The sequence below is a fragment of the Castor canadensis genome, chromosome 2 (assembly GCF_047511655.1).
Source record: "Castor canadensis chromosome 2, mCasCan1.hap1v2, whole genome shotgun sequence".
Lineage (NCBI taxonomy): Eukaryota > Metazoa > Chordata > Mammalia > Rodentia > Castoridae > Castor > Castor canadensis.
Genome location: NC_133387.1, coordinates 100,932,379 through 100,944,361, shown reverse-complemented (window position 1 = coordinate 100,944,361; position 11,983 = coordinate 100,932,379).

Sequence of the window (11,983 nt, the reverse complement as noted above, 5' to 3'; positions counted from 1 at the left end):
ATATTTGTTATTTTAATTCTTTACTAGGTGATAAGCTGTGAGACACAGTTTCTGTGTATGTCTTGCTCTTCATTGCAGGGCCTAAACTAATCACAGTACATATTAATGGTAGAAGATAATAGTTTTATGAATGAATAAATAAATAAATGAACACATGCAAGTTTGGTAGCTAACATTCCAGAGAAACTGAGATGAATACAATGAATTATGGTTAATAGTGACACTTAGTCAAGCAAACTACAAAGGACAAGATAAAAGTGCAATATGGTATTTTTTTTCACATAATAGAGTGAAAAATCTGAACCACTTCCCAATGGCCAAATATAATGGAAAAACATAATAAATAATAAATACATAATAAATAACATAGTATTGATTTATAATCTAAAACACAGAATAAATATCTAAGAGTCTATTCTGACATAAATAAATGTTGGAATAAATAAATAAATGAATGGGAGTAAGAGACAAATCTCACACATGGAAGAATTCCAATGATTCATGTAAGCACATCCCTTTCAAGGAGCTGGATGAAGCCTAACTCCCCATCCCTTGAGCATGCATGTGCTTAGTGACTTGTTTCCAAAGAACAAAGTATGAACAGACTAGGGCAGATGTAACTTTGCAGTAGGGAAATATGACAAAACTACTTTGGTGGGGTGATAGAGGCTAATATTAACAATGACAACTCATATTGAAAACATGTTACCATTGATGTGATGTGAAAGGTTCAAAACATATAACTCTAGTCAAATCATGAGAAACACACTAGACAAACCCAGACTGAGGGGCATATTGTTCTTCAAAGTTCATCAGAAACAAGGAAAGTTTGGGAAATTGTTATAGCCAAGAGAAGCTTATATTAGGGTTCTTCAAAGAAACAGAATGTTTGTGTGTGTGTGTGTATGTGTGTGTACACACAAGTTATTTATGCTAAGGAATGGGTTTACCTGATTATGAAGTCACTCAAACTAAGTCTTTTAAAATCCTTTAAAGGTCTCTGATTCCTTCCCCACTGTGACTGGTCAGTACCTAAGTCCTGCCAAGTCATGCCGTGGTGTATGAGGAAAGTACTTCTTTTCTGTTCCCACAGTTGGCTACACATTCGATCCCTTTTTACCCAGTAATAATCTCTCAGTTTGGAGTCCCTTTCCCCCACTCTTTCTCTCATCTAATGTTTAATCACATCTGATTAAGATAGTCTCACACACATACTTATCAGTCTGTCATTCAAGGGCATAGCATTGTGCCACCTGCATTTGAAATGTATATTTCAAAAGCCACCCCCTCCATGAAGCCTTTTGTGATGGCATTAAACTGATATGGTATTTACTACATGCAAACTACTGCATTGCTTCTTAAAATATACAATTATTTTGAGTACTTTGATTTCCAGAAAAATCATACCCATAGCCAGTCTTCTCTATTATTAGTCACTTACATTAGCACAGTGCATTTTTTACAATTAAGCCAATATTGATATAATATTATTAATTAAACTCTTTGGACTTTAATTTGGATTTCTCTAGTTTCACCAAATAATATTTTTCTATGCCAGGATCTGATTTAAAATACCACATTACATTTAGTCCTTATGTCTCCTTAGGTTCTGTGATGGTTAATTTTATGTGACAACTTGACTATACCATGAAGTGACCAAATATTTGGTCAAACATTATTTTGGGTGTTTCCATGAGGGTGTTTTTGGATGAGATTAATGTTTAAATTGGAAAACTGAGTAAAGTAGACCTGCTCAACATAATATGGATATGTTGGATATAATGACAAGTTGGTTATAAACATTATTTAGGGTGTTTCCATGAGGGTATTTTTGGATGAGATTAATGTTTACATTGGAAAACTGAGTAAAGTAGACTGCTCAACATAATATGGATATGTTGGTTATAATGACAAGTTGGTTATAAATCAGGGTCTCTATGACCCCTTCCTTGGATTACATTAATTTGCTAGAGTGGCTCAAAGAATTCATGGAATCACTTCCTTACATGTTCCTATTATAAAGTATATTATAAGCTGGGTATAGTAGGACAAACCTGAAATCCTATTCGAAAAGAAGAGGCAGGAGTATCTTGAGTTTGAGGCCAACCCTTGGCCTCAAACAATATACAAAAACAAAATAACGAATTTAACAATATACAAAAACAAAATAACGAATTTAACAAAATACAAAAACAAAAGGCTGGAGACATGGCTCAAGAGGTAGAGCACTTGCCTAATAAAAGAAAGGGACTGGTTCACTCCACAGTATTAGGGGCAGGAGGGAGGGTGAAAGGTATTACAAAGAATACAGATGAGCAGCCAGATATAAAATGGCTTAGAGTCCTCTGGGTGCATCACTCTGAACTATTAACTTCAGCTATCTGGAAGCCCCTTTAGAAAGGCTTCATTATGTAGAGATGATTCATTACCTCATTGGCCACTGGTGTCAACTGAATCTTCAGTCCCTTTTCAGGGGTAGGACTGAAAGTCTTTCTGGTGACCATCCCCCATTCTGAGCTATCTAGGGTCCTCCAACCACAGTTATCGCATTAGCACACAAAAGACACTGTTCACTCCAAAGAGTCCAAGGATGATTTTAGGGGCTGTTTGCCAGGAAACAGGGAAGATGACTAAGTGTATATGCTTCACAACATCACATCTGCCCAACTGAATCTTGTTTTGGCCATTACCATATGAGTAGAAATGGTGTGCCTCACTTTTGTGCAGAGTTGTGAGGAGTCTGGGTGATTTGCTTTTCTCATTTTTTCTTTTTCAGAGACTACATAAGAGTTCTAGATGAGGGCTATTCCTTTAGCCTGGATCCCAGAGTCAGGATGACAGTAACACAAAGCAGCAACTCGTTGAATGGCAAGGCACTTGTAACAAGTAAGGCAGATGCCTTGGTTGTATAAAGTCACTATGGTTTTGTGTTACTTTGCTGCCATAGCTTAATCTAGTATTCTGACTGATACCTAAACAGGTACCCCGCCAAAAGGGGTTGCTATTAGAAAAGAATAGGAGAGTGTTATTGTCATAAAGACAAAAACTACTGGAGAGGGCTCAGAAACTGAGTGGAGATTGGTAGAATGCTATGCAGAGGTGGAACATTCGGTCACATTTGTTCAAAGATGACAGTGGGAAGAGAAGAGCCTCCCAGAGGCTGGAGCCAAGAACTGTAGAAATAAGGGCCCTCAGAGAGCAGAGCAATCCTAGTCAGGAAATGCCCTTGGGGAGGGGAGAACAGCCTTGAGAAGGCTGCCCAGGTGGGGTTAAGAGTCACCACAGTACTGCTCTGATCCTTCCGTGAGTCCCCCCAGGTAGGAATGTCCTTCGTGATTACCTTGCTCTCTCCCAGCGCTGAAATGTCCAGGAGCATGGTTTTTGTCTTTTTTGGTGCATAAGTCTCTGTGTCAAAGAAAACATATCAAATGTGAATAGATATGCTCACCTTAGATAACTATTTAGTAGCTAAACATGAATACAAATATATTGAGAACAAAATGTATGCCTGCTCTGTAACCAACCCAACAATTTTACTCCTAGAGAAATTAGTGCATATAATCATCAAAAGACAAACTTATTCATGGCAGCTAAATTACCCCAAACAAGAAACAACTCAAATGTCCACTAATAATAAAATTAATTAATTAAAATCGTAAAATCTAAATAGTATTTATAAAATAGTAAAATGTAAATAGTATTTGTACAAGTTATAAAATGTAAATGGTATTTATACAATAGTATTTATACAATTGGTTTATACAATCAATAACGTAAGGAATAAACTCTATTATCTACAACAACATGCATTAGTCTTACAGACCTGTTTTGAGTGAGAGGAGCCAAACATAGATGCATGTATACAATGCAATTCTCTTGAATGAAGCTCAAGGCAGACAAGCACTACAGCTATGGGATCACAACAGCAACTATGGGATCACAACAGCAGCTATGGGATCACAACAGCAGCTACGGGATCACAATAGCAGCTGCCTCTGTGGTAGAGACATTGACTGGACAGGGGAACAACGAAGCATTTCAGGGTACTGGAAATGTTCTATTATACATCAACAACAATTTTTTAAATAAAATGTAAACAAAATAAGAAAAGCCACACCTGATACACAGCCTACAAATGCCATGAATGGATTAGTATTCGTGAAAGGACATGAGTGTATTTTGTATGCAGGAAAGAATTTGAATCAAATATTTAGTGCCAAGAAAAGTGGGCTGTGTCCTCTGTCCCAGACTATGAGCTGAGACATGAACTTTTTCATTTTTAAACCACTGATATTTTAATGTTGTTTTAACACAGGCAGACCCCTCATTTATCCCAACGGATACCATTATTCAGTAGAAAAGGCATATGGGTAGGAAAAAGGTTATGCTTCCCTATGTGCAAGAAGAGGAATATGGTTAGATGCATGTGTTTGCTTATGTTTTCAAAAAGGAGTAGTGGAGTGTTGGGTAGCCTTCAGTAAAGGTTCCTTTTTGAAAAAAGAAAAAGAGAGAGTCACAGAGAGAGAAACAAGAAAAGAAAGAAGTGGTAGAACAAAGCAAAAATCAGTTTTTAAAAGGTTATCGTAATAAGAGGAAATAAAGCTAAAAGGTCATGAATAGACACACTACTTAGATTATACCTCAATATAGACTTCTCACTTTTGAATCATGCATTTTCCATGGTGGTGACTGTTCATTATCTGGATCATAGTAGCTGGGTTGTAGCTCAGTGTAGACCACTTGCCTAGCATGCAAAGTCCTGGATTCAATCTCGACCACTGCAATAAAATAATTTAGAGCTAAATATGCATACACATGCACACACATGTACATGGAAACACATGAGTACAATAAGATTAGAGGAATATGAATAAGATCCATGGATTGTGCAAGAGAAATGACTCAAACATTGTATGCACATATGAATAAAATAAAAATTTTTTTAAAAAGGAGTTGATATTATGGTTCTGATAATATACTGTAGTTTCTGATGGAAGGTTACCATTGGGGGAACAGACCAGAGTGTATGCTACATTTCTTTACATTATTTCTTACAACTGCATTGAAATCTATAGTTACTTCATTAAATTTTCAATTAAATATCAAAGTAAATCAAGAACAATAAAAGGCAGTCCCTACGCACTGAAAGCAAATGGAACCAAGTGATCCAATTATCTTTCAAGTTAGTGACATAATGATATGTTTCAAATTTTAATGGGACATCTTCTTGAAATATAAGGGTAAATGGAGCAGTGAAGAAATCTTACTTTCATTCAGTAATCTTACCAACATTAGTAAGAGTGGTATGATTTTGAAATAAGCTTTTCTACATTATCAAGCTCAAATAAGTAATGATGCTAATACTGAGTTTCAGCACATAATAAAGCTATAAGTGCAGAATCGAAGAAGTAAAAATCCTGCATCATTCCATTTGAACATACCAGTGGAACTCTTTATTTTTATTTTAAAAACATATATTTATTGTTTTTTTGAAACAGGTTCTCACTGTATAGCCCAGGCTGGCCTCAAACCCAAGATCTTCCTGCCTCAGTCTCCCTCAGTGCTAGGATTACAGGTGTGCACCACCATGCCAGACTAAAAATAAATATTTCTTAGTTTTAAGAAAGTCTGGAGGCAAAGACAACCTGGAAGCAATGAGCATCCCAAGCAAGATAAAAGAGGCTTAAAGGCATTTTCTCCTTCAAGCTTATACCCTTGCTGCTCTTGGGAGTTCTGTAACCACCACTATATGGAGAAGCCCAGGCTAATAAAGTCTGATTTATTTGCCCCTGGTGCTGTGGACAGTAGTCTGCTAGAGGCCAGCCATGTGAGCAGGACCAGCTATAGAAATTGTAAAGTGCAAAGTGAACACGTGAAGTCCCTTGTTTAAAAGTATTAAGAATTTCAAAATCAATGAGAGTAGAACATTCAACCAAGTGTGGAGCCCTTGTGGGAGCAAGGCCCCTTGTGACTGGACTGAAGAGATCAAACCCTTGCCTGGCATGTGAATACGACCATCTCAGGCCAGCCAGAGGCCTGTGTGCCTTTCCTTGGTGCATGAGGCTCAGCAGAGCAGACTTAAGAAAGTCATTAGCCAATATCCAGAATGAGGAGCTAACAAGTATGATTTTTAAAGACATTAAGTTTTGGAGTAGATAGTTCCACAGCAGAAACTAGCTGATATATACCCTAAATAGAATCAGGGGTTTTTGAAGAATGATCAGCTTAGGTCTGGGCAAAGAATGTAGGAGACTGAAACAACTTTTGAATCTGAAAGCAAGAAAGTACCTGAGGGATAATGAACTAGTGTCTAAAGAATACATGGAAAAACGATGGATTAACATTGAAATCTATCTAATGATATCAATGATGAAATGTTTAAGGGGAAATATACTGTTGACTGCACCTCACTCAAAAATTTGTCAGGGAAAGAATAAGGATTGATGGAATATATAGGAATGGATAGATGAATATATGTGACACAGCAAGTATACTAAAATATTCATGGTAGACTCTTCCAGATTTGGAAAATCTGGAAGAATTTCAAATTTTCCCAATATTAAAAATCTTTCCTAATGAAACTTTGAATTAAAAAGGATACAGAAGCCAAAATTGATTAAAGCATAGATTAAATATATACGATTCATTATAATATCAAAAATAATTTTATTTCAGTTACCATTAGTGGTAACTAAGGCAGCAACTCCATATTCTGAAAGTTAGTCAGTAAAGGGAAGGAATATTTATCTTGTCTTTCCTAAATGACCTATATTTCAGAATAACTATCCCTACCTGATAAGGGAAAGTATCCTTCATAGGATAATTACAATTAGTAAAAATGAATGGAATGATAAAATTAGATACCAATCACTTAGTAAGTCCTAATGAAATAACTGATTCGGGCAAAGATCATCAATACATGAAACCCTCAGATAAAAAGATGAAAGAGAGTTCTACAACGGTGGTGAAGGCTGGAAGAATCAGACTGTCACCTCCTGAACCCACTAGTTCACATCGCTAACACCACTCTTCATGGTAAAGTACACATTATGTGCCCCCTCATGTGACGTGTTAAAAAGGACACAGAACCACCTATGTGGTAACAGTGCCAAATACAGTTGAACGTGTATCTAATTAAGCCAACTTTCTGTTTACATGGTCAGAGACAGAGGAAATAAGCTAAATAACATCAAAAGGAAGCAAACATAAATACATCGAAGTATGAGACAGTCTACAGAACAACTGAGCTAGTTTCTTCCACATGTCAATGACATAAAAAGAGGGTAGGAGAGCACTCTATATTGAAGACATGTAAGAGACCTAAGGATTAAATGTAGTATAAGGATTCTTATCTTGAACAAAGCAACTGTAAAAATATATGCTGAAGATAACCAGAGAAATTTTCATTTGGACTGAATATTTAATGATAACAAGGAATCGCACATATTGTTAAGTGTGTTGATGGCATTGTGGCTATTAATAAAAATATCCATATTTGTAAGAGTGAAGTGATTAAATGTCTGGGATTTACTTTGAGATGCTTTAGATAAAAGGATTTTAAAAGGAAAGGTAAAGCAACAACAGCAAAATCTTGGTAATTGTAGGCACATGAGCAGTTGCTATAATCTTTTTCAAACTTTCATGCATATTTGAAAGACTTTTTCAAAAGCATAAATACTAGTCCCAGAAACATGCGTGCTACAAATAGCACAGGATCACAATAAATTTTTAAATATTCAAAGTACAAGAAACTCAATTGCCATAGTTAACTTTAACAGTATTCCTAGTTTAAACAAATGAAATACCACATTTGGATTTGATTAGCTTCATTATGGTTTAAATTAATGGATGTATGTCAAATAATAGAGATAAAATGTGAAATTAATGAATTAGAAAAACAAAAATGAGTAAATCTTCCCATGTGTCTCATTTTCAATCTATAAACCCAAAGCAGTCTATCATCATGTTGGGACTGGGGAGCTGGGGGTGTAGCTCAGTGGTAGAATGTTTGCCTCGTATGTACAAGGCCCCGGATTTGATCCCTAGCATGACAAAAAGAAATCTATTATAGTGTTAGACTCAGAACTACTAAGATTTAGGTTTTGGAATCAGATTAGGCCCACATCTTAGTTCCATTGCTGATCTGATTGGTCTGATGTTGGCAGGCTTTGCTTCTGATCCCAAGTTTCCCTCACAGGATGACTGAGTTTTTACTAATGTTCCATTCCTCTAGGTGAAAGAAACACTGCAAACACTTCTTCCCAGAGATGTCTTTCCTTTTTTTTCCCCTTTAATCTTTGGATAACCTTTCTAGAAACATGTGAGAGTATAGGGGCAGATATTGTGCTCTCAGTATCCACTGAGAAGCCATCATTCTGTCTGCCCTTCGGTTTTTCTCCATAGCAACCTGGAGGGTCATTCTCAGACTTGTCTGCATTGCCCTACCTGGAACATCGTCCATGGTACTTCACTTCTCTCAGATACTGCAGCCCCCTCCTGTCTTGGAAGACCATGAAGTCACTTCTTTCCAGGATTCTTTCTGCCTCCTGGGGACTTCACCTGCAAATCTTGACACCAGCGGGCAGAGTGTGTCTTGGAATTGTATGGGGTGACCAGGGCAGGAAACTTTCTAAGGCTCCTGGACTCATTCTCTAATAGCTTACCTCCTAGGACCCCCTTCTTTTCTCCTCTGGCCAAGGGCACTTTTATTTACTCCTAGGGGCAAGAAGCCCAGCTATTAAATAAATCTGTGTTTACCCTAAGCAGTTTTTATTCAGGTGCTTTAGCTCTTTGCTTTCTTCTCTTAAGGTTAGGATTTTCAAAACTGTTTTTTTTTTTTTTTTATCTCCTCCCCTCTCTCTGCTTTTCCTTCTTTGAGAAAATGAGTAAAAGGCTCAGGCTATCTAAATCAGATGAATGCCAAAAGATACAAGGAAATATCATAGAAAAAATGCCATTTAAAATTTTACAATAATGTTACATAAAATTTTAATAAGTAATCTATTTAAAACTCTTAGTGCTGTGCCTGTTTATTGTAAATACTGAATAAACTGTGACCATGATTATTACTATCTGCCCCATAATGTTATTTTAAGGAAGATTTGTTTTAAGGATGATTTATATGCAAAATGCCATTCAAGGAATTCCACCCATCATACTGAAGAAAAATGATTTTTGACTCAATGTAAATAATATATTAAACATTATATTTTAAATATTAAATATTTATATACTTGTTACTAAATACAGTTTTTGAATTAGGAAGTTTACTGGAAATACTAATTCTTAAAGGCTTTGGGAATTTTTCTTATCTATTGCTAATTTTTATCCTTTGTAAACCACATTCTAGCTAAATAAAGTATACACTCAGATGTTTCTGGCTTTCATACTTCAGAAGAGAGTATCAGCAAATATAATCATTAAGCCTTTGGAACAACACATGCCATATGACACCAGCCATTAAATCATCAAGGCATTGGACTAAATTAGCTACTTCATCTAAACCTAACAGAAAGAAAAATGAAAAGCAACGTCATGGATGGGGCTGCACAGTAAGGTTAGATTCAGAGATCTGAGCTTCTAGCCACATTCTAAAAGAAGGATGAAAATGAATCAGGCTTCTTGGATTTCTTCTGACATCTAGAATATTGTTAGGGTCAGGTCTTCCTCTGGTTTAACCTTCAGTTGTTACAATAGAGGAAGTTGCTCTTACTAATAAAAGCAAGCCTTGGCCCTTCCTCTTACTGCACTGAAGAGGACTGTCTCTCTTTTTGCATCATTGTATCTACTACAGTCTTCTCTTTCACTGCATAATTTCCATCAGTCTTAATACTTCTTGACCTTTTGGTCTCACACACACATTTACTCCCGTCCTCTATCCTGCTCTAGCTATTGTCTTTTTTTCTGCTCCCCAGTAGATAAAATCTTTTGGAAAGACCCATCTAGGAATGCTGCCTCCACTAACTGCAAACAGCTATTCTCCTGCCCACTCCAATCTGCCTGTCGCCAACACTGAAATGGAATTGCTTCTGTCGTGTCAAATGACCTCCATTTGCCACAGTCATCGGGTGCTTTTCTATCCTCACCTTGCTTTACTTCCCAGCAGCATCTGACAGAATGTGTGATTCCCTACGGAAATGCTCTCCTGTTGGAGAGGAGTCCGTGGCACCACAGTTTGATGTTCTTATGCTTTGTGCAGGGTTCTCTTTTCTCTTTAGCACTTGCCCTGGATTATCTCATTCATTTCCATGGCTTTAAATACACTGTCTGCAGTTTCCAAATTTAGATACTCACATACCCATTAGTGGCCCTGTCATCTCAGTTTGGTTATCCAACAAACATTTCAAATAGTTGGTTTAAAATAGGAATCTTGAGTTTTCCCCCCATAACTTGCCTTCACCTCACACAAGCTTCCTAATCACCTGCCCTTTGTTGCTCAAGCTGGAAACCTGAGAATCATCCCCACTTTCCTGCTTGCATCTCTAACAAGTAATCACCAGCTCCTGTCTACTCTGCTTCTGAAATATTTGTATTTCTCAATTTCCACTCTCTCACTATAGTCTTGGCCACCATCATCCTGCTCCGTACTGCATCATCTCTGGCCTAGATAATGGCCAGAGATCTGTATCCTGTCTTGCTAGATTCATTCTTGCTCTACCTTATTGTAATCCCCTTGCAGCATCCCTTCAAACTAAATGTTTCTTGGGAGTCAGGGCATGCTATGGGGGTAGAGTAAAAAGGAATTGCTCACGAATTGAATGTCACTGAGAAGGAAAGAAGAGAAATCAAGAATGACTAGAATTTTTCTAGCGCAACTTGACTTTTATCATGGTAGAGTAAGAGGTAGGGGTGATTACCAGCTCTACTTTTGATGTGCTAACCCCAGAATGTCAGTTTGTTAAGAAGTGTACTACAGTTTAATAGAAATAATAGACATACTTATTGAGTAAATGAGCCAACCTAGGCTGCCAGAAAAGTGAATCTAGGGGAAAAGACCTAGAAAAGTTGGTAGGCTGTGATGTGTTAAAGATTTACAGTATGTTCTAATGAAAATTTTAAATTACGTGGATATATGAATCTGGAGATCATTAGGAAAATTAGACCTGGTGGCACAGACATAAATTATCACTGAGAGTTTAAAGTATGGAATAAATAGGGGGGCACAATGAGACTATTATAAAATTAATGTAGTTTATCAAATTTTTTATTCAAAATATTATTAGTTTCATTGAGTCTGATAGGGGAAAATGTTGAGCACCATCTCTGGCTTCTACCCAACAGAATCCAGTAGAACTTGACTTCTCCAGAAGTTATGACAACAAAAATATCTGTATATGTTACCAAATGTTCCCTGAGGGTAGAAGGGAATTACTCCTGGTTGGAGCTACTGAATTAGAATAGTGTCAAGAAGAAAATCAGTATTTCTTTCTAGCCACTGTATAGTGGGGCTGGGGATGGTGGTGCATGTACTTCAGAGGCTGAGGCAGGAGGACTGGGAATTTGAACCCAGCAAGACCCTGTTTCAACACACACACAGAAATGTTGGAGAGATAGCTACATAGCAGTACTGTTCTGTTTTTTTCCTGAAAAAAATACTCTTGGGAAGGAATTATATTAAGCAGGCTGCATAAACCCAAGGGTTATCAGGTAGGAAAAGAAGAGAGTCAGATGGGCACCATGAGGGAACCAACACTAATCTCCAGGCAGAGAGAGAAGCTGTGAACATAGTGATGGGTGAGGCTAAATTTTGTTCACAGCTGATGGCGTTTACTCAGTGTTAGGGGCAGGCCTTCTTCTACAGTAATCCTGTCTCCTAACCACACACTGATGGCTTTGGTAGCAGACAATGTCCTCAGCACTGCTAGAGCTGACAATTTATTGTTTCACTTGAGAAGATTCTCAATGCAATTCACCTGCTGCCCCCTAGTGAGGCTGTGCGTGATGTCTGGTTGAATTATGGCAGCTCCTGGTGTGGTTGTAAGGC